The following is a 24,496-nucleotide window of genomic DNA, read 5'->3' as shown; positions in this document are numbered from 1 at the left end:
TGTATAACTGTCTTAAGGTTTTCTTTTCAGCTCCCCAGGATGTTCCTGCTAGGTGTTTTATTATGTTTAATCTTTGTGATGCCTTTTCTTTTAAATCTGCCATAAAGTGTTTTAGAGACAGTCTTTGGTCTAGTTTTACACCAAGATATGTTGGATTTTCTTCTTTATTTATTGGCTGAGAGTCTATTTTTAGGATGTAGTTTCTTTTTGCTGTTTTGTTGCTGTGGCTAAAGATTGAATAAACTGACTTTTCTTTGTTTATTTCCATTTTCCATAATTTTGAATATGTGGAGATAGTTGTGAGGGCTCTATTTAGTTTGGATCTAGTTAGCACTGGATATTTCTCTGTAGTCCAAATTAAAAGGTCGTCTGCATAAAGTGCCTTATTGACCGAAATGAGGTCCGGGAGGTCATTCATGAAGATTAGAAAGAGAGTGCAGCTAAGGGCTGAACCTTGTGGTAGTCCTTCTTCCAAACTTTTTTTTACTAGAGATGGCACCTTCGAATCGGGTTTGGATGGTTCTGTTTTTTAAGAATGCCCTGATCCAGCTGTACATTTTTCATGGATGCCCATTTTTTTCATCTTCAAAAATAGACCTTTTCTCCACACTCTATCATAGGCTTGCTGCAAATCTATAAATACTGCTGTAGTGTGCTTGTTTTCATGAAACCCTTCTACTGTGTCCTGGATAAAACGAAAGAGGGGTGATCTTCTGTTCTACTTGCTTTCCTGAAGCCAGCTTGTGCATTGTGGAGTGAGCAAGTACTTTCTAGCCACCAATAAAGTCGGTTATTGATCATTTTTTCTGCCATTTTGCCAATGTTGGATGTTAGAGATATTGGTCTATAACTTTTTGGGTCTCCAGGTGGTTTATTTTTCTTTAAAATGGGTATTATGTTTGCAGTTCTCCATTCCTGTGGTATGTCTCCAGTTTTCCATGTATGGTTGATAAAGTTAAATATACAGTTTTGGGCCTGTGGTCCTAGTCCCCGAAGCATTTCATTTGTTATTTTATCGGGTCCAGGGGATTTTCTTGACTTGAGGCTTTTTAGGGCAGTATTGAGCTCATGCAGAGTGAAGGGAGTGTCAAAGATCTGACAGTTGACTGTTGGAGCTTTTTCTTCTTTCTTTAAGATATTACTGAAGGCCTGGTCCAGTTGTTTTCTTGGCTTTGACTTGTTAATGCTGGCAAAATATTTATTGAAGGTTCAGCCTTTTTAAGGTTTTCTGTTATTATGTCGTCAGTGCCTTTTATAGGTTGGGGGTTTGTTATTTGTTTCTTTCCTGCTAGCCGGTGCAGAAGTGTCCAGGCCTTTCGACCATCCTTGCTTAGATCTAGTTGTTCGCATGTTGTGGTCCACTTTTTCTTTTTTTCTGTTTTAATTTTGTATCTTATAAGCCCTGTCAATTTGTTGTACGTTGTCTTGTTCTCTCTAGTAGTTTTTTTTTCTATAGTCTTCCTGGCCATGTTTCTTTCTTTTACTAATTTATCTAATTCAGGTGTCCAAAAAGGTTTGTATTTTTTAACTTGGCCTCGAGGGATGTATTTTTTTGCTGCTTGTAAGATGTTGGAGACTATAGTTGTGTAGGTTGAATTGACATCTGTCTCAATTATGCTTGATAGTCTTGTGTCTGTTTCTTGTGAAAAAGCTGCCCAGTTAGCTTTTTTATAGTTCCATCTAGTTGTTTTGTTGGATTGGTATCTACCTGGCATTCCAATATTGAGGAGTATAGGCCTGTGGTCACTACCTATGTCTTCAAGTACTGTTATTTTAGAAGAGTCGGTAATGTCTGTAGAGATAAAAGTTAGGTCAGGTCTGCTAGTTGTGTTGTGTGCTCTGTGGAGGAAAGTTGGAGGTGTAGTTTTGTTTTGCAGAAGGTGTAGGTTAGAGGCATTTGTTACATCCTCTATTTCTTTGCCACGCTTGTTGTAGTGTGGGTAGCCTAGGGAAGGTGTGTGTGCATTGAAGTCGCCAGCTATTATTGTCCTTGTGTAGTGTGGTAGTTGTATGTCTATTTCTGCAGTTGATGATGGTAGGCAATAGTAGTTTTTGATGGTGTACTTTGTTCCTCCTCTCCAAAGAAGTATTTCCTGAGTGTCGATGTCTGTATTGTTCTGTATTTGTTTTACTATGGCTTGTGTGTCGTTTCTTATGAGGGTCATAATTCCCTGGCATTTGGTGCAAAGGCATCTGTACTGTGTGTAGCTTGTGATGTTTATTTTTTTCTTGGGCAGTGGTGTTTCTTGCAATAGCGCTATGTGTATATCATGCTTCTTGAGTATGTGTTGGAGTTCTGTTGTCTTGTTTTGTAGACCTAAGATGTTGAGTTGCAAAAGGTTTAGGTGTTTGCTGCTAGTCTGTTTTTTTTTTCCAGTAGCTGACTTATCACAGGCAGTCCTGGAAGAAACTGCCATGCGCAGAACTTTTACGAGGCGACGTCTGAGCTCGTATGGATTTTTCATTAAATTCCTTGGCATTTAGTGTAGGCTGGGTGTTTCCTCAGGCTTTAAAAAAAATATATAAATCTATAGTCCCCGCATTTTAAGGGAGTTTTCAGTCTTGGCAATTTTCTCCAATACTGACATAAAAGGAAACATCTAGGTCTGAAGACCATAACCGGAATATCCATGGGACAAGGTGGGGTTGGCCAATGGTCCATTCTCCGCCATCCATAGAGCTCTCCAAATGGAACTTTTCTGCAGTAGAAAGCTTAAAGTGGACTGTGCCCTGGGTATGCTCTGTGGAATCGTCACATCCTGGATCCAGGCCCCTTCACGATATCACATTCACCAGATTTAGAAAAAAAACACTTCATGATGGGTTTATGTCTAGTATTAGAATGTAGTGAGACAAGGACCCCCGTCTGGTGTAGTGCAATCCAGACCTCTGTCAAAAAGCACCTAGAGGGGAGGAAGGTCCACTATTATTCACTTAGTGAAATGCAAGTGGAAAGGCAGTGGTGTTATTTATTTCTCTTGGTCATTTCCAAGCCCCGATACCCACACGGGGGAGTATCGCCACAGAGTGGAGGTTTGGAGTCAGAGTTTTCCTTCTCCTAGATGGGTTGCGTTATTTAGGCTGACGTGCCCCATCAACACGAAGCTAAACTGGTTTTGAGGCGCCAGTGTTCCGCCTTTCATCCCTTCTCCTGTCAGTTTGTAAGAACAGGTTCCGCCGGATTTTTGAGAAAATCACACGTGAAGGCCAGGAGCTGGATTTGACTGTCAGAGGCATTTAGAGATGCAAGCCATGGGAGCATTTCTTGGAAAGTGGGTGCTTATCCCCACTTTCACCCCCGGCATTGACAGTCCTTTGGAACCCAGCCTATCAAGTTAAAATAGACTGATTACCACAAACAGGGAGGTGCAGTGGCTGAGATGTAAGGCGCTTAACTTCTGAACCAAGGGTCCAGGGTTTGAATCCTGGTTTAGACCCAGCTCTAATGGGTACCTGACATAAGTTGGGGAAAAAGTAAAGGTGGTTGGTCATTCTGTTGGCCACATGACACCCTCATTAGCCGTAGGCCACAGAATCAGATGACCTTTACATCATCTGCCCTATAAACCACAAGATCGGAAAGGGGAACTTTTTTTTTCTTTTTACCACAAACAGATTTACACAAAAAATCCCCCCCCCCCCTCCAAAGAAAAGAAAAAAACTTTTTTACTGCTTTCATAAATAAAAAGGATGGTTAATGTTATGTCTATAAAAACATACCTTGAAACAAACATTGCAGTCCTTTTGCTTTAACTGCCTCATCTCAGCTTAGTTTAGGGGAACAACCTATGCACAAAATAAACACAGTTAAATAGATTGAACTCAAATTCTAGAAGGTCAATGAAATTTACATAAAAGAGTTATTTAGAAAATGAACTTTTCTCCAAGTCTTCATCCAGCCTTTCCTTCTGTTTTAATCAGAAATTGCATTGATATTGTCATTACAAGTTCTTTCAAAATGTTTTGAGTCAAGTCTAACTCTATTTTTCAATTAACACACTTGAGATTTTGCTGTTAATCTTTTGCCCTTTGTCAACAATCAGCCTAATGTATGGAAGACATTTGTATAGGCCATGCAGAGCTGAGATTGTCATCTGTGACATTTGTTTTTACACATCAATATTATACAAAGCCTCTTTCTCCATGCATATTTTTCATCATCTGATGCAGACAAAGCTGTTGTCCTTCAAGGATCCAATTGTTTTCTTTTGAATTTTGCACCTGTCTTTCAAAACAGGTTTTATTTTGACCTTAAATGTGTGTTCCACTGCCTTCTTGAGAGCTTAATTGTCTCTATCAGAAAGCATCAGTTGCCAGCTAAAAAAAATCACTTTTTAGCATGAGACGAATAAAAAAAATGCCAGAGGTAGTAAAAAGATAAATCTGATTCAAACCTTATCTTCAACTCCTTGAAAGAAACCCATTGGTGCTTGAATGTTGTGTGATGGATGGGAGACCTATCCTTATAAAGTTCTTTGCCATCTTGATCTAGAGGAGCTAAGAAAATATCCAAGATACCGGCTTTCAAATCTGAGAGTATCTAGCATCGAAATCTCAAGATCACTGCTCCCAAAGTGACTAAACATCTGACAGTAAATAAAAAAAAATATAAAAAACAATTAATATTTATTTTTTCTTGTATTGGAAAAAGCATGTATTATTAATATTATATTATTATAGACAATAAGGTCTGAAAGGGGAACTTTTTTTTAATGCTTTTTTTTTAAAGAAAATTCTAAATAATGAACTGATAGTGAGCTTAACAATGATCATGTATAAGGCTTGTCTTGGAGTCCAAAGATTAGTGAGGAGTGCAGTATTTCCCATGGCTGCGCAGCCCCAGCAGTGACCTACATATTTTGCCACATCCAGCGCAAGCATAACCATTGTTCGCAGGTGGTTAATTCAGATTTTCTTTTCGCCATCTGCATTTGTCCTTGGCAGCGGATTTTGTTTTGGTGTCAAATGTGTATCCCGCGGCCTTCGTGAGTGACCTCCAGCTGTATCCTTCTGAGGCCACATGCAACCAGGTGCTCTCTTCTATGTCAGCCAAGGAAAGCTGATGCCTAAGTTGGTCTTTGAAATGTTTCCGTGGGGCGCCTCTGTTACGTCAACCACCTTTTAGCTCACCTAAAAAGACTGCCTTTGGCATCTTCCATACGGGATACATGCCCTACCCAGCGTAAGTGCCAGACCATAATACATGATCATGTATATTGAGACATCAACCAATCAACACCCTGCCTACAACTAAAATAAAAAACTACTTAAACTCATTAATGCATGGCTAAAGCTAGAGCCATGTATCAAAGTTCTTTTCTAAAACTCTATTACAACTGTACAGAAATAAAGTTAAAATGCTGTCAATATGATAATTTGAGTCACTATCTGCTTCATATAGTATGTAAATGTTTCCCAAACTGTTTTCCCTCAGAAAGCCTGACTAGGTGTTCCACAAACTACTGGAATAATTAACATAAGACAATCAAAGCCATATTGTAAATCATGTGGAATATCTGAATTTTTCTTCTCTTCTACAGCAAGATGTCTTCACTCAATTCATAATTCCCATAGAATGAAGAAGATAAGATAATCCATGCATTGTTAACAGAAAGATGTTAATTAACCGTGATGTCATCCTCTGAGCTGAGTCAGCTAGAGCTGCTCCCAATGTTTATCCCTGTCAAGAATGCCTTGCTTTGGCAAGTCTTTCAAAACCTTTTACAACTTACACCTTCAAGTGTCTTTCAATAAACAAATCATGTTGATCATCTGCCAACATAAAGAAGTATACATAGATATTAGCATTTCAAAGTCATGGGCCAAAAGCTCAGTCATTTTTCATTTCGCTTCTATATCAATATTTTGATTTTTTGTCGGCTAAATGATTTGTGTACCTCATAGGAAAACAATGGGGTCCAGGGTTTGAACCTCAATGAAGATTGGGATTTTGAATTTTTAGGGTGCCCCTCAGTCCCCCAACTCTAATGGGTAACTGACTTTAGGTGGGGAAAATTAAGGTGGTTAGTCATTGTGCTGGACACATGAGGACCTGCTCATTAACCACTGGCCATAGAAACATTACCTTGACATCATTGGCTCCATGGATCGCAAGGTCTGAAAGGTAAACTTTACTTTTTGTAATACTTTTTTAAAAATTAATATCCACTGTGCATCCCATTACTTCTTACTTATGTATAATAGATTTCTCTTTTCCCTTCCTTGTGTTTCTTGAATCAAGTTCCTTTTTATAGAGCATTTTGATACCTCCAGAAAGCCAATAGATTATATTATTTGTCATAATGTCCAAAAGTAGAAACTAATTATTTTATAATGAGAATGTGGGTATAAGTGTTGTCTATCCAGTATCCAAAACTACACATTTTTCAAGAAAAAATCAACAAATTAAACATATTGAAAAGGTAATAAAAAATTAACAAGGATTATGTGAAGGTCTTTCCAAATTTTATTAATATTTGTGGTTAAACAGTAGAGTTCTTTTTATTTGTTTAAATAGATCATTAAGTGTAATACTTCAAGACCTATATCTAGTTCCTAATCTTCAGACAGTTGATCATGGATAAAATCTGAACATTTTCATTTCAATGTATGGATTCTATGGTGGAAAAATGTTCTACAACTTCTGCAAAGATCAGGCTCTGTTTTATCCACCATGGTCAAACACATCAACCTTAGACAAACAGTATCCACCCTAGACAAAAAGTATCCATTTCTAAATAAAAAAATACATACATATAATTTTCTTTACATATTTAAAAGAAAAAGAGAAAGATTACCTGAGGTGACAGACACCATCAGTATAGCAATATTTTTTTGAGATATCAGTTACTGGTTCGGAAACTGCAGATGGATCAGTCACTGTACAAACTTGGTCAGTAAAATTTGAAAAGTAGACAACTCCATGGTAAACAATAAAATCACCACCTGAAAACACAAATAAACAATAAGAGGATGTAGACACACAAATTATTACAATGTATGATTTTAATTCAATGTGAGCCAAAGGAATAGTTATAACCTTATATAGCCTTAAACACATCAAACATTTGAACTAGTGGCCAATAGTGCACCACATTTTAAGGATAAATGTATAAAATATACAGCTATTTTATTTGAATAAATGTGAATATTAAAGTCAATATAAACAAATATGAGACTGTGTGACAAAAGTTTAACTTAAATATTACATACTGTTTGCGTTTTTTTTTTTCTCTGTGTTCTCATTATAAATTGTAGGGTTCAGATATATATATATATATTTATCGAAGATGAACTCCATTCTTTTCAGATCAGGCAGCTTTCCATACAATCTTTATTCTAAAGGCTGTTGGGGGGCCAGTTTTTTGTATAGGCCTCATGATAAAACAAGGCCACTTGTTCTTTTCACTAGTTTCAACATCCAGAATAAGTGTTGCCTCATTATGTTGTGCCCTGTTCAAAGGTGAAAAATAATTCATTGACTGTGTCCTGATAGAATGTAACATGCATCCTTAATCCTGATGTTTGAGTGACAACTGTTTTGGTTTTGGTTTATACTACTCTTTTTTTTTCTTTTTCTCTTCCAGATATAGTGGAATTTAAGAAAAGAAAAAGTAAAGTACCACTTTCAGACCTTGTGGTCTATAGGGCAGATGATGTAAAGGTCATCTGTTTCTGTGGCCTATGGTTATGTGTCCAACCACCTTTACTTTTCCCTAACTAATTTCAGGTACCCATTAGAGCTGGGTGGATTCAAGAGGTGCCCAAAGATCCCAAAATTAAAAACCCCAGTCTTCAGCAGGATTCAAACCATGCACCCTGGTTCAGTAGCCAAGTGCTTTACCACTTAGCCACTGCACCTCCCATGGAATTTAAGACTGCTTAGTTATTCTTCCATTTTGGCAGTGTCAGATTTTTCTTCTCCTCTATTTGAAAGTGTGCTGGGACCCATTGAAGAACAGTTTTCTTGCTATTATTGTTGAGATTTATAAGAGCTGTCCTGACTTTTTTGATAGAGGAGGCATCAGATTTTTTTAAACATTAGAAAGAAATGTTTATTCATTAGAAAGTGCATCTGAGAGATCGCCAGTGGCAATTAAATTTTCTAATCTTTCTTAATTGAGCCATTTATTGAATAAGACAGCTCCTCTGTTACTGGTGGATTCTTAAGATGATCCATCTGTATAATTGACCACTAGTTATTGGTTTATTAGATTTGTAGAAAAATATTCACCATTTTCTTGAGATCTTTCTGATTGTGATAAGATTTTTTGGTTATGTTTTCAATACTGTCTCATAGCAAAAAGAGAGCTTAGGTCCCAGGGAAGAGAGTCATTGCACTGTTTAACTGATTCATAAATTATATTTTATAAGTGGTGTTTCTTTGTTTGAGATTCTTGTATGAAATGGTCTTTTCAGTTAGTTTTGAGTGCCAGACTTGTGGGTTTAAGTTTTGAGTGGGTAGCTCTCTTAGGTTTCCATTTTAGTAAACTGAGTAAGGATTATTATTTCTCTTATTTTGTCCAGAGAAACCAGGGAAAAAATGATCTCTTCCATTGCTTTGAAGGTTGTTGTTTCTATTGTTTGGAGTTTAGTTTTTGTTTTACTTTTTTACTTTGTCTATTTTCTGTAGAATTGACTGCTGAATCATATGATGTAGCACTGTGTTCTATAGTGATGTAGCTGGTAAATTTCTTTTTCAAAATGTAATTTGCTTATGGAAGCTCACAGCCTGCTAGGTGGTTGGTGTTAGCCTTCCCTGGTTGTCCAAGAAGTCTACATCTGAGTTGCCAGTTACACTGATGTGATTTGGTATCTACTGCATCTAGCGTGTTGTAGCTGGTACATTCCTATTTCAAAATGTTGTGATTTGGTATCCACTGCATCTAGCGAGTTGTAGCTGGTACATTTCTATTTCAAAATGTTGTGATTTGGTATCCACTGCATCTAGCGAGTTGTAGCTGGTACATTCCTATTTCAAAATGTTGTGATTTGGTATCTACTGCATCTAGCGAGTTGTAGCTGGTACATTTCTATTTCAAAATGTTGTGACTTGCTCCAAATTAATATTTCCATTTTATATCTTGTACAATTTCACTTTTTTTTAGTTGACTTTATAGACTGTCATTTTATTCATACTGCCATGTAAGATCTTTAAATTTGTTGAACCATGGATTGGGCATTAGAGCTGGGTGGACTCAGAGGTGCCCAGTCTTCACTAGGATTCATAGCCGGGACCCCCAGTATGAAAGTCAAGAGCTTTACCACTCAGCCACCACGCCTCCATCAAATTGATTAGGCTAAAAGTAGTCCTACAAGTTCTTTGAGTGAAAAGAAAACAGTGTTTAATGAATAAAAAAGGGAAGAAGAAACTTTTTTTTTCCCACTAAAGTAAATCAAAGTAAAGTTCCCCTTTAAGACCTTACAATCTAGGGGGCTGAGGATGTAAAGGTCATCTGTTTCTGTGGCCCATGGTTAATGAGATTGCCAGCACAACAACCAGCCGCCTTTACCTTCCCCATCACACCAGGTACCTTTAGGTTGGTAGACATAGTCATGTGATCAGGGCACGGCAGACATATTGTTGGTAAAAATCTGGTTTCTATGCACAGTCAACACAAGCTTTTAGGCACTTACCATGGATAAGTCGAGCAAAGAAAGATATAGTCAGAAACAAATACTAATTCTTACACTTTGAAAGCAAGCCAGCATAATAAAGAAAATGATTTGCTGCCCTCCTTGTGTTTTTTTTTTTAAATAATAAAAAAAAATAAAAAAAATACATGTTTTGTAAAATGTTTTACTTATTTCGGATGTTCCTTCAGAGTTGAAGATAATTACTTCCTAGTCCAAACCTCCCGCAGGACGGCGGGGGATGGGAGCGGGCAGGGTTTGAACCCCTGACCATCGATAAGTCCGAACGACAGTCCAGCGTGCTTATCCAGATCTCTTCACTTATAATCTTGTTCTACTGAAAGTGCTTACACAATCACAAAGGATGAGTTCAAGGTATTCCGAATCTAGATTAGATCTAGATCTACTAATAACTAATCTAGACTAGATTCTAGATCTATATTCTAACTATTTAAGTTAGCATATCTAGACTACTATATTCATAATATTGTTTGACATAAATGTAGAATCAGATTGAATAGTCAATATTTATTATTGTCGAGGGCAGTGTTTCTCAAACTGTGTGCCGCCGAAGATTTGCAGGTGTGCCGAGGAGTTTTCAGAATGCCACACGTGCAGCGTTACACAGGTTTGCGTACTATTAAATTTTTATTTTACCTTGCGACGACATCCCAACTTGCAACGACCAGTAATAGTAGTGGATCGCTACATTATGACGGAAAGGGGTGTTAGCTCTTCAGGTTATGGAGTTGTCCACTATACATATATTATTATAATGACTCAAATGTAGGCCGCCTTAGCAGACGCTCAGCAGTTCTTGAATTGGTAACGATTATAATAAGCTATGTGTTTCATGTAAATTTTGTAGGTGTATGCTAATAATAACAAATTATTACTAAGCCTTAGTCATTGTTATCCATGGAGAAATACGTTGGTAAGAATGAAACTGCGAAAGCGTTCAATGAAAAGCATGGAACCAAACAAAGGTACAAAGAAGATTACATCGGATATGGTTTCATATCTTCAGGACCTGAAGATTCTCCATTGTCATTCTGTCTGATCTGCAATTCAGCTCTGTTGCATGAGGCGCTTATTCCAAGCAAATTGAAGAGACACTTGGAAACAAAACATCCAGCTGTAAAAGCACAACCGAAGGAATACTTCGAAAACATCAGGTCCCTTCAAGTGGATGAATCCACTGACATTAGTGCAAAGCCCAGTTGTTAGCTTTTATTCAGTTCATAAAGGATGAAAAATGTGTCAACAAATTCTTATTTTGAAAAGACTTACCAACTACGACCAAAGGCGAAGATTTTTAAGTGGTGAACGAAAACATTTTGCTATTCAAATTACAGTGGAGACAAACTGTGTCAGCGTTTGCACCGATGGCTGTCCTTCCATGCAGGGAAATAGAAAGGGATTCTTCACTCTTGTGCGTCAAGAAAATCCAAATGTATTAGTTGTTCACTGCATGATCCACAGAGAAGCTCTTGCCTTCAAATATTTGATGTCTGTTCTGGATCAAGTGATTGAAGTTGTAAACTTTCTCAAATCTCGACCGCTTGCATTCTGACTTTCCTCAGAGCTTTGTGAAGCAAAGGATTCAGACTACTAATGTCTCCTGTATCACACCAACGTTTGTTGGCTCTCCAGGGGAAAAGTGTTAAAGCATGTCGTCCAACTCAAGGCTGAGCTGATTTCATTCTTGGAGGCTGAAAAAAAAAAAAAAAAAGACTTTGGATTTTCTATTCATGACGAGATTTGGTGGGTTAAGGTGACATTTCTCTCTGATTTATTTGACAAATTAAAATCATTGAATTGAAGTCTTCAAGGACCATCGGAAACCATCATCATTGCATCCTCAAAACTAAAATCATTTGGTTAAAATTGATTGTCTTTGTGGCAAAGTAAAATCACGAAAGGACTGCTTTCGTACTTACAATGAATGTGCTTCAAATAAAGAAATCACCCCCGAAATTCTGGACACTTTGAAACACCTGCAGTCAGCATTGCAGCATTACTTCTCAACAGTTTGAAGTAATGAATATAAATGGGTCAGCTCTCCATTTGGAAACAATGAAGCTACAAATTTTACAACTAAAGAAGAAGAGCAGCTCAATGATTTAAAAAACGATGCAATTCTTAAGTCAAGTTTTCAGAGAAAGCCTGGATGTGTTTTGGATTTCAATCAACAAGTTATATCCTGTAATCAATTTAAAAGCAATCAAAATAATTCTTCCATTTACATCTTTATGGTTTTGTGAGTTTGGATTTTCAGCACTGACTGAAAGCAAATCTAAGAAAAGAGAGAGACTTCTTACAATAGACGATGAAATGCAAGTTTGTTTGTCGACTTTGGAGCCTCGATTAGATTGCATTTGCTCTCAAAAACAGGCACAACATTCACATTAAACATAATACTGAAAAACAGGCAAAATCTTTTTTTCTTTTTATTATAAAACATCTGTTGCTCTTCGTGGTGTGCCGCTAAATTTTTATAGTTTGTTTACTGTGCCGGCAGACAAAAAAGTTTGAGAAACACTGGTCTAGAGCTAGATCAACATTGTTGTAACATATAATGTAGGCCTACATAGATTGTGATAGAGATCTACTCTCTACTCAAGCCTTCAAGGTCTAGTATTCTAGATGTAGATCTATGGCTACATAGATCATAGATATATTATATAAAAAATCTGGATGATGTCTCAGATTAGAGTGTGACTAGATCTAGAGTCTAGCCTACATAATGCTTAGGCTTAGTAGATCATTCTAGATCTCATCTAGACTCTATAGAATAGATCTAGAAAATCTAGATAACATCTAAAATCTACATCTCTCTGTTGCTGCATATTTTAAGCATATGAAACTTAATTTTTATCTAATAGATATAGCTAGATCTAGTCTTCACTTCTAGGTCACTTGATAAGATAAATAAATTTAGCTTTTATGTAGCACTACTTTCATGCTTATAGTTATAGCATGCTCAGAGCGCTATGGTCCAATCTCATTGGTGGACCGGAGGGGAGGGGTATCTGGGAGGTTTTCAGTGCTGCCTTTAGGCGCTCATTAAACACATCTCTGCACAAGATATATTTGGACTATAGTTACAGATAATAGTTACTTATTATTAGATACTAGTATTATATAGATCAGATCTAGCATCTAAACCAAAGAAAACTTTACTATCCAGTTTAGATCTAAGTCTAGGGCTGAAGACTTTTTAAAGTTTATTTTAGGACTAGGCTCATCAAGACTAGTAACTTGTTGATAAATCTAATGGTCCTAGATCTGTGTTTCTTTTACAACTTTCAAATGCTCTTTAAGATTTGAAGCTAATTACACCTTAGCCCAAACCTTTTGGCTGTTGCGGCTGAAGCACTTCACTAGTCTCAATTGAATTTTTGGTGTAAACTAGTGTTTTGAATTTCTATATTTTTAGGATGCTTCGAAGTCCAACCAATTCTTTATATTACAAGAGTTCTACATCTATTATTAAAATGTTATTGCTATTTTTACTTTTGAAAATGTCTACAGGCTTACAAGAGTTTAGCAGCTTACAACCAGTTCCTAGATGGTTGGGTTCAAGATGTTATGGCTTTTAAACCACTAGCAAAGGTAAGTAATAAATATTGTTATATTATAGTTAATATCTTGATATTCAAAGGTATTTACATGTATACCAATGTCTTGATAAGTACAGGTATTTTAAATAATTTTTTTTTCTTTTTAATAGGTCTTCACTCTCAGTGGTTAGCATGTACTGCAGCCCTGGATAGTAATAAGTCAAGATAATAGTGAACAAATAGATGCTATCTTACTAGATTTTTCTAAGGCTTTTGACAAAGTTCACCACCATAGTTTGCTTAAAAAAATTATAATATTTCGGCATTAATGGTCCACTGCATCAGTGGATCAAAGATTTTCTGATAGGAAGAGAACAAACTGTAATAATAAATGGCTCTAAATCAACACCGATAACAGTAAACTCAGGTGTACCTCAAGGAACAGTCTTGGGTCCACTACTATTTTTAATTTACATAAATGATTTACCAAATTGCATTACTTCAGGAACAAAAGTCAGATTATTTGCAGACGATTGCATAATATATAGAACAATAAAAACAACACAAGACACAGATATTTTACAAAGAGAATTAGATGAATTACAGAAATGGGAATCAAATTGGAGCATGTCTTTCCACCCAGAAAAATGTCAGTTGTTAAGAGTAACAAAAAAAACTAAAACAAATTAATTCCCCTTATCTTATTCATGGCAAACCAGTAACACAGACTAAAAACGCAAAATACCTAGGTGTTATAACAAATGAAAAACTATCATGGAATCCACATATTGATGAAACTACAAAAAAATCAAACAAAGCATTAGGATTTATTAAAAGAAATTTCTATAAATCAAATAAGAACATAAAACTAAAATGTTATTTAACCTTGGTTAGGCCAATAATAGAATATGCATCCTCCGTTTGGGACCCCTCAACTCAAGAAAACATTAAGAAACTGGAACAGACACAAAATAGAGCAGTGAGATTCATAACAAACGAATATTCACATTTGACTAGAGTAACACCTTTAGTAAAATCACTAAATTTAGAAAGCCTTCAGGACAGAAGGCTCAAAAGTAAAGTAGCAATCATACATAAAACACTGAACCATAATCTTCAAATACAAAAACAAAATTTAATAAAATACTCTGAAAGACACAAAGATAAAGGCACATTCCTCGTCCCATATGCTAGGACAAATTTTTACAAATACTCCTTCTTCCCTTGTGCTATTAGAGCATGGAATGGGTTGCCTGAGCTAGCCAGGAAAACCAGTGACTTGGCAGAATTTAAGTCATTGGTTAATATGCATGACTAAATGCATGACGCGTAGGACGTAATCATCTTCTTTTTTGAAGTAACGTCTGTATTATATAAGATAAGATAAGACTTAATTGGATTTGAACTTTTGTACCTTTGAAAAAGAATAAACAATTGAACTTCGTGTTGATGGGGCACGTCAACCTAAATAACGCAACCCATCTAGGAGAAGGAAAACTCTGACTCCAAACCTCCACTCTGTGGCGATACTCCAAACCGTGTGGGTATCGGGGCTTGGAAATGACCAAGAGAAATAAATAACCCCACTGCCTTTCCACTTGCATTTCACTAAGTGAATAATAGTGGACCTTCCCCCCCATTTAGGTGCTTTTTGACGGAGGTCTAGATTGCACTACACCAGACGGAGGTCCTTGTCTCACTACATTCTAATACTAGACATAAATTCATCATGAAGTGTTTTTTTTTCTGGATCTGGTGAATGTGATATCGTGAAGGGGCCTGGATCCAGGATGTGACGATTCCATAGAGCATACCCAGGGCACAGTCCACTTTAAGCTTTCTACTGCAGAAAAGTTCCATTTGGAGAGCTCTATGGATGGCGGAGAATGGACCATTGGCCAACCCCACCTTGTCCCATGGATATTCCGGTTACAGTCTTCAGACCTAGATATTTTCCTTTTATGTCAGCATTGGAGAAAATTGCCAAGACTGAAAACTCCCTTAAAATGCGGGGACTATAGATTTATATATTTTTTAAAAAGCCTGAGGAAACACCCAGCCTACACTAAATGCCAAGGAATTTAATGAAAAATCCATACGAGCTCAGACGTCGCCTCGTAAAAGGTCTGCGCATGGCAGTTTCTTCCAGGACTGCCTGTGATAAGTCAGCTACTGGAAATAAAAAACAGACTAGCAGCAAACACCTAAACCTTTTGCAACTCAACATCTTAGGCCTACAAAACAAGACAACAGAACTCCAACACATACTCAAGAAGCATGATATACACATAGTGCTATTGCAAGAAACACTACTGCCCAAGAAAAAAATAAACATCACAGGCTACACACAGTACAGATGCCTTTGCACCAAATGCCAGGGAATTATGACCCTCATAAGAAACGACACACAAGCCACAGTAAAACAAATACAGAACAATACAGACATCGACACGCAGGAAATACTTCTTTGGAGAGGAGGAACAAAGTACACCATCAAAAACTACTATTGCCCACCATCATCAACAGCAGAAATAGATATACAACTACCACACTACACAAGGACAATAATAGCTGGCGACTTCAATGCACACACACCTTCCCTAGGCTACCCACACTACAACAAGCGTGGCAAAGAAATAGAGGATGTAACAAATGCCTCTAACCTACAACTTCTGCAAAACAAAACTACACCTCCAACTTTCCTCCACAGAGCACACAACACAACTAGCAGACCTGACCTAACTTTTATCTCTACAGACATTACCGACTCTTCTAAAATAACAGTACTTGAAGACATAGGTAGTGACCACAGGCCTATACTCCTCAATATTGGAATGCCAGGTAGATACCAATCCAACAAAACAACTAGATGGAACTATAAAAAAGCTAACTGGGCAGCTTTTTCACAAGAAACAGACACAAGACTAACAAGCATAATTGAGACAGACGTCAAATCAACCTACACTGAATTAGATAAATTAGTAAAAGAAAAAAACCCTACTAGAAAGAGGATTTAGTACAATTTTATATTAACAATGTTTGTAAACCCCCCCCCCCCCAACACACAGTTATTTTAAATGATGTTTCTCTCTTAACATTTTTTCCCTCATTATTCATTTGAAGCAGCCTACTTTAATCAACATTGATAAAACTGATTCCATCAATGTACACGCATGGACCTGTAAATCTTTTGCAACAAGATAAAATTGATTTGAGATTTAATCCAGATCTACTCCAAAATGAACATTCAGATTTAGTTTCTAATATTTAAATGTAGACCTAGATGGCTAGAATGTGCTGGACTGCCTATACATAATTATAATTTATCTGTATTAATCTAGATCTATTTTTTCTAGCCTCTAAGTCTTCAGGCGAACGCAAACTTACTAATTTAATTCTTCAATCATTGATTCTAGATCTAGTTCTGATCTAAAAACGATGTAAATATCCTAAATCTAGATCCTACTTCTATAATACTCTAGACCAATGAAAAAAATCAATATAGCTCTAGACTAGTCTAGACATAGGCTAAGGCTCTATGTCTATCTGGAACCTATACAAATATTAAAATATAAAACACGGAAAGAAAAAAAAAAAAAAAAAATTCTCACTCGTGAATTTTTTTTTCTTTCTATTTCTAGATCTAGGACTAGCCGCTAGGTACGCGAGTAGATCTAGACTATATCTATACTAAATACAAGACTTTACAGTCTAGATCAGATCTAGATTGATCATAGAAATAGATCTAGACTCTAAATCGAGCCGATTCGAAGCGCGTTCCATAGATCTAGAAATTCTCTATAGATCTAGAATGTTTACACTTTTTTGTCACTTAAAAAAAAAATACTGTACCGGTAAATAAAGCTTAGTGCGCATGCAAAGTGAAAGTCTCGCGAATAGCGAGATATGAGACTGGTCGATTTTGTTTAAAAATGTCGGCTCGTGCGATCGGAACTAACAAAAAAAATCTAAATCAACTAAAACCCTGGATTTTTACAAAATTGTAGAAGGCAAACCCGGAGGGGGGGAAAATCGGACCCATCAAAACCCGGATTTCCGGGTTATTCCGGAAAAGTGGCACCCCTGAGTGGATCCCTGGACACATTGGCATCATGGGAAATGAAAAGGCAGATAAGCTATCAAAGGCAGGTTCATCTATGGAACAACCAGATAGACCTGTTAACTACCTCACCCTAAGGTCAATGTTAGTCAACAATCACAAAGAGGAGTGGCTCAACCAATGGGCATCAGGAAACACAGGCAGAGCCATGTACAGAGAAATGACTACGCCTAACAAACTGGACAGTATTAACTTCCTCCCCCGCAAAGAACAATCTACAATCTTCCAACTAAGAACAGGACACACACCACTATTAAATTATCACCTGAACAAAATAAACTCCACACAACTACCCCTTTGCAGACACTGCGCCCACCCCTTTGAAACCGTAAACCATATCCTCTTTGAATGCCCCTCCCTAACCCACCTTAGGCAGACCCTACTTCCACTACAGCCCAACACCCTGTGTGGCAGTGCTGAACAACTGAAGAAAACAGCACACTTTTTTTCCTTGGCACAGTCTGCAAAAGAGCTCACAGCTCAGCAGCAATAAAGCTGGCTAGAAGAAGAGAAGAAGAAGAAGAAGAACTCAAATCTAGTTTAATTTTTATATTTACTTAACACACTAAAATATTCAGACAAAAATTATTCATTCAATTTATTATCTTCATTATTGTCAAATAGTTAAGGTTATGTTTGTACAATTTTCTATTTCATGTCAATTGGAAACATTTTAAATTTGAAGTCTACTAGAAAACATTTTATACTTTTTGTTACCACGGAGAAACTTTTTACTAGACATTTAATTGAGAACAATGATGAAAGTGCTTTTTATCTAAAGACGCATAAGTTAATAATGCTATTTGATTGAGAAATATCTAATGAAAGATAACTTAATAATGCAGCCAACTATTGATTTGTAGAGAAATTTTATACCACCAATAAATATTTTTTTAGAGCTGCACATGTCTTGGATTTCAAACCTAAGAAAGCATATTGTTAAGTAATTTACATGCATACCCTGGGACCCAGGAGTAATCCAAACATAGTTATTTTATGCACTGACCAAAACAATATGATTTTAATATTGATATGCAATGATATTCTACGCTTAGTTGTAAACAAACTACTCACTTTATCTGCCTGTCATATCCAAAATTGCACATGGAAAAGTGTTTGAGAACCATAGTCGCTCTATGACTGAAGGAGGCCAACTTGAATATCCAACATTGCTACATACCCATCATAAGCTTGGCCCAACTTATGATCCTGCCCTGGTCATCATCAATCTTTCTGGATAGAAATAATCAAGTAATTAATAATGTGCATACAAAGATACTAATTTTCAATTAGTCTTCAAAACTGTATTAATTTTCAAGTCAACATGCACCAATTAAATATTAATAATGGCCAAAAAATGGACCCTAACCTTTAAAATAAATCTTTGTAACACAATCTTAAGGTTTAATTTTTTCCAAGTTATTTTGTTAACTAAAATATTTATTATCATAGGCAACTGAACACTCCTGACATCTGACTTACAGTGAGACATTGACTAACAAAGGATTGCTATCTATTCTGATGAAAATCTGACTGAAATGAAATTATGTTTCATAGTTTAATAAAGAAACTTATTTCTGGGTAGATTTTTGTTTGGTGTTAACCAATTTATTTGTAACCATTGCAGTATCTTTACTTGGAAGACACTTTGGCCAAAAGTAGATGCCAGAGGATCATAACTAAAACCAGTTTAGAATTAGGAATTATACACACTGAGAGTCAAAAAAGAAATATACCACCCTGATATGGAAAAAAAAAGAAACATAATTATAAACTGTTTTAACCCTATACCACATGTATCCCAAATGCTTCAATACCTATTAATTTTTTTCACACATAAATCTTTCCAGATGAAAAGCTTACAAATGGAGTTAATGCCACATGAGGTTTTCGTTTTATAAATCTGTTAATGCTAGGTGAGTTTTTATTAATATAAAAGTGGCAGACTTTGGAAAAAAAAGGCTGTAGTCCATCAAATATTGAATCTAGCTAAAAATACCAAACATGAAATGATAAAGCTGAAATACTTATAAACTTGAGCCAGTGACCAAACAGCAACTGCACAGTAAATAGAATCCTGAACATGAGCTATTCTATTTGTATTCTTGTCAGATCCAATAGAAGGAAAAAGACCATTGATAGGACTCTGGTATCGAAAGATTTGATGTTTTACTGGAGATACAATAAAATTCAAAATAGGAATCAATACATACATTTTTGAGATAAAATAAATCATCAAATACTCAATTACAATAAATTAACAAAAAGAGTTAAAAAACGATGGGTGAACTGTTACCATGATTGTCCAGAGTTTCATACTCTGCTGTCCTAAAGGAGATTTGGGGTAGGATTTAATAATCTTCATTTATGAAGGAATGCCCAAATGTTATTTTTTTAAAAATTGAAAATCATTTTTTGTTCTGCTTGAACTATTATAATATACCATGGGCATTTTTTTATTGTCTTGAGCTTTGCTAATACCAGCAAGTGTTCATTTTGATTTCTTTATTACAGCAGCTTTCTTGTATACACAACTTTTGATGTTTTATTAGTTTTTCCTTTCCACTTTGATGTTTGTGCTCTGGACTCTTGATCTGGTTGTTGACTGAATCAATCATGTCCCAATGTAGTCCAATTAACCTAAATTGACTGTACTAGTGATATTGATAACTACTAAATTTAATATTAGAGGAATAGAAAAGTACCAGACATAACGTATTGGCTATGGAGTTAGTAGCACTTTTCCATAGCAAAATTTTAGGGCACAGACAGAAAGACAAGTTAAAAAGTGATTTTGCTAAGAAAAAAAGTCAAGTTTATAACAAATGTATATTAAAAAAAATGCTATTTTCTCATTGGGCTAAAGCGAACTTTTATTACTAGATTACAGTGATGTTTTGTTAGTGAGTTATGGAGATGTTTTGTTTAATGATTAAAGTAATGTTATTGTATGGAGGTTTTGTAAATAAAGAGCTTACAGAGCATATAAAAACCATCAAGTTTTATGTTCAGCATATGTGGTTCTTTTTCTTTTGTTACTAAATCTCCAATTCATGCATCTGGACATTGTGTCTTCATTTTGTTCCTTTGTTTACTATAAACAACTGTAAATGAATGACTGGTTTAACAATCTGAACAAAAGTATAAGTCTAATGAAAGGAAATGGCATTTCAATATTCAAGATAATGTCTTAAAACCCTGAAATGTGTCTATTAGTTAAAGTAAATACAAATAATATCCATCTTATTGATGGTTGTGTAAACAATAAAATATTAGAAAAAAGAGCTGCATTTATCTTTTTCTCTGTTTTTTAATGAATTTTCGAAACTCATGAATGTTGGTAAGGTTCACAGTTTAATCCCCTACCGTTAAAACAAGATAATTAACTCTGAACTTATTAAAAAACATTTTTATAAAAAACAAAATTTCTAAGGAAAAAAAAAAAATGTTTCCAAATTAAATAAATGACATCTCCATCTCAGTGGTGCTTAAAGTCACAATGTCAAATTTTTTGATGGTATACAAACATAAGAATTCATTTATTTTTACAAACTTCACATGTTGCAACTTAAACATCCAGACAACAAAAGAAAATTTAATATATGATATACGCTATCAAGTGTAATAAAGTCCACTGTTCATCTTGACCGAGTTATTTAGTGTTTTGATATAACAGCTGAACCCAGGAACAATTAAACTTGATGAGAAACCAATGTAGTTTCTAAAGAACTAGATTTAATAGAAAGCTGTAACATATATTTGTGAGCACATTTTTCCTAAACTAAATGTTGTGCTCAGAGGACAAAGATTTTCATCTATTAATGATGTCATCATCATGTTTGTAAATAATATTTTTTTAAGCAGAAAGATGATTAATTTTACACTATTAAGTTAACAGTATTCATAAAATTGAACACAAACAAAATAATTATTAATTAATGAAAGTATTTGTTTAAATCATGTATGCTTTAACATGAGTGGGACTCAATGTTGTTAATACTTGTTATATTTGAGTTACATTCCTTTGTCATTGTTAGTTATGTGTCCTTTGTTGCGAACAAGCAGTATGATGTATGAATTAAATGTCTATGTCCCCACCCTTTGTGACAACTGTCAGAACATTTAATCCAATAACTATTTATTGAGTTGAACTATGAGACAATGAGAATTTCAAAGTGTAAGTAATGCATAGTAAAGAGAAAGTAAAGCTCCTCTTTCAGACCATACAGTCTATAGGGCAGATGATGTTAAGATCATCTGTTTCTTTGGCCAATGGTTAACAAGCAGGGTGTCATGTGGCCAGCACAACAACAAACCGCCTTTACTTTCCCCAACTAAAGTCAGATGCCCATTAGAGTAGGGGCACCCTAAAAATCATGAAGCTCAAAATACCAGTTTTCGCAGAGATTCAAACCCAGGACCTCAGGTTTGGAAGCCATGCGCTTAACCACTCAGCCACCACACCCCCTAAGTAATGCATATTGACATGAAATATATATATATATATATAGTTCGTCCATCGTGGTTCGATGATGACCACTTTGTCATCCAGGGGGCTGAGGGCTTTGCACTGGCGTTTTATGCCTCCTCATGTGGCTGGTGAGACCTATGTGAGCCCGGAATGTTCGGCCGCACACTGGGCAGGTTATTCCAGCTGAAGCTAGTGTCGTTTGTCTTGCTTTTCTTTTCTGGTGTTTTTCTTCTGCCTGCGTTGTTCTTTTTTCCTCAGCAACCTGTGCGCCAGTTTTCACAGCGCGATGCCATGATGCTCTGTCATGTGCCTCTGTCTCCCAGGTGCCAGGGTCTATGCTGAACGCCTTCAGAGAAGCTTTGAGGGTGTCCCTGAAGCGCTTTCTTTGCCCACCTTGCGAGCGCTTTCCTTCGCTTAGTTGGCCATACAAGAGTCGTTTTGGGATGCGGTGGTCTTCCATTCTGTAGACGTGACCTGCCCATTGCAGCTGGGACTGCATCAGGATTGTGTGGATGCTTTGCAGACACCCTCTTCGAAGGACTTCTGTATCTGGTATTTTGTCTTGCAATTTGACATTTAGTATTTTTCTCAGACGTGGAATTTTCTCAGATGTGGAAGTGGTTTAGTTTCTTTGCATGTTTACTTACAATGTCCATGTTTCTGAGGCATAGAGCAATGTAGGGAGGATGACGGCTCTATAGACCCCTAGCTTGGTGTTTGTGGTGATACCACGTCTGTTCCAGACATTTGTAGACAGTCTGCCATAGGATGCACTGGCCTTGGCGATACGCAGGTCGATTTCACTATCCATTTTTACATTTCTGGAGAGTGTGCTGCCAAGATATGTGAATTTGTCCACTGCGTTTATATCCTGTCCATTTATAGTAATGCTTGGATCCGAGTAGGCTTTCCCAGGAGACATGAAATAATTTAAGTTTGAACAATTATCTCAAGTGTTTGATTACAAAATTAGACAAAAATTAAAGTCTGCTTTTCAAACTAGTCAAAACAAATGCAGTCTGGTAGGTGGGGAACAGAAAGGGGTAGCTACTTCATTTTACCACTATTGGTACACACTATAATCTATGTATCTTATCTTTTTTTTATAAGAATCTCAACTGCATTTCTGCATTTTTAATTGCACATCAAAATTAATCAAATTATGTCTGTAGACATCTAGAGCATTTTTCACCACCTACCACGGTAATTTATTAGCCCCATCACACACCATGCAAGGATAAATATCTACATTTACATCATGCATGGCAGCATGTGTCATGATGATAGATAATAGTATTAATAGATCTATGATTGTAGGTATACTATCAAATTTAACGAGTAACAACATTATCTGCTATGGCTATGGTTATAGATCTAGATCTATTTTAAGTCTATATTGTACATATAGATCTATATCTAGATTCTAGAGATCAAGCGAGAGTTGAGATGCCAAAACATGGTAATGACCTGGTTTATTATTGTGTTATTTCGAACTTCGCCGAGTGCAAAAGAAACGAAGCTGCATCAGTCGAGAGAAAGAAGAAGAAAGCTACCCTAGCCCTAGGACAGATGCAAATATATATATTTAATATATCTATACAGGATGGTTGCCTGGTCGTGCGGTTAGCGCGCTGGACTGTTGTTCGGATTTATCGACGGTCGAGGGTTCAAACCCTGCCCGCTGCCATCCCCCGTCGTCCTGCGGCAGGTTTGGACTAGGAAGTAAACTATCTTCAACTCTGAAGGAACATCCGAAACATGTAAAACATTTTACAAAACAACAAACATGCACGAACTCACGAACTGTGTCAAACTCTGTCACTCCAGAATATAAGGCTTGATCAGTCACACCAAGTTCTGCCCCATCTCAAAACGAAATCAGTGACTCACCTGTCTTCCCGACTCATTGTCATTGTGATTGTCTTCCGACACATGAGGAGCCATATCTAGATCTAGAATCTAATTATAACTTAAAATGCACGTGATTTGTTGGAGACACGGGGAAAAAAGTTTGACCTAGATCTAGATCTATGTCTAGTCTAGATCTACTTTTAGTGAAAGATCTAGATCTAGATCTAAATCTAGATACTTTTAGATACTTAATATAAAGCAGCTCATTTTTCTGATTCAATCAATTACTTTTGTGTGTAGGCCTATAAATTAGCGTGCTTCGTATTTTGGATACTTCAAAAATATTGGATTTTTATTGATATAACCATTGAGTTACCATTGTTATAGGCCTACACGGATTATTCAATCATTATTGGAACAGTTTGGATTATTTAATACGCAAAGGTAAGGCACTTTTTTTTTTAAAAAAAAGAAGAAAATAGATTACCCGACAATATGATACATGATAATCTGATGATGATACTGATAGTACTTTAATTTAGTAACATAATGAATGATAGATGAATAGATCTGTCAGCCGCCTATACTTCTCCAACGCATGCTAGGTACCTATTAGAGTGAAATAGACTCGGGGGCGTCTTAAAATGGTCACTGGGATTCGAACTCGAGACCCCAATGCATTCGGAAGCCAAGCGCGTTATCACTCGGCCACCACGCCCCCAGTGAAAACGTCTGTGTTTATCTTATCTTATATGATACAGACGTTTCTTCAAAAAAAGAAGATGATTACGTCCTACTCGTCATGCATTTAATAATGCATATTAACCAATGACCTAAATTCTGCCAAGTCACTGGTTT

At 36.3% G+C, this 24,496-nt stretch overlaps 1 long non-coding RNA gene across 2 annotated transcripts; it reads right to left on the bottom strand.

The window, feature by feature from the left end:
• Positions 1-5,582: 5,582 nt before the first annotated feature.
• Positions 5,583-23,745, bottom strand: LOC129924103 (uncharacterized). Of its 2 annotated transcripts, none has more exons than XR_008776011.1 (7): positions 23,678-23,744; positions 20,295-20,447; positions 19,344-19,488; positions 18,391-18,549; positions 10,924-11,345; positions 6,798-6,945; positions 5,583-5,772 (listed from the first exon to the last, which is right to left on the bottom strand). It is a non-coding gene; the product is annotated as an uncharacterized LOC129924103 (long non-coding RNA). The 2 variants fall into 2 exon arrangements; XR_008776012.1 differs by lacking the exon at positions 5,583-5,772 and adding an exon at positions 5,779-6,691 and having other exon boundaries at positions 23,678-23,745.
• Positions 23,746-24,496: the final 751 nt, after the last annotated feature.

Source organism: Biomphalaria glabrata, unplaced genomic scaffold, assembly GCF_947242115.1.
Source record: "Biomphalaria glabrata unplaced genomic scaffold, xgBioGlab47.1 scaffold_27, whole genome shotgun sequence".
Lineage (NCBI taxonomy): Eukaryota > Metazoa > Mollusca > Gastropoda > Planorbidae > Biomphalaria > Biomphalaria glabrata.
The sequence above is the reverse complement of the archived record's forward strand: the minus strand, read 5'-3'. Positions and strand labels throughout refer to the sequence as shown.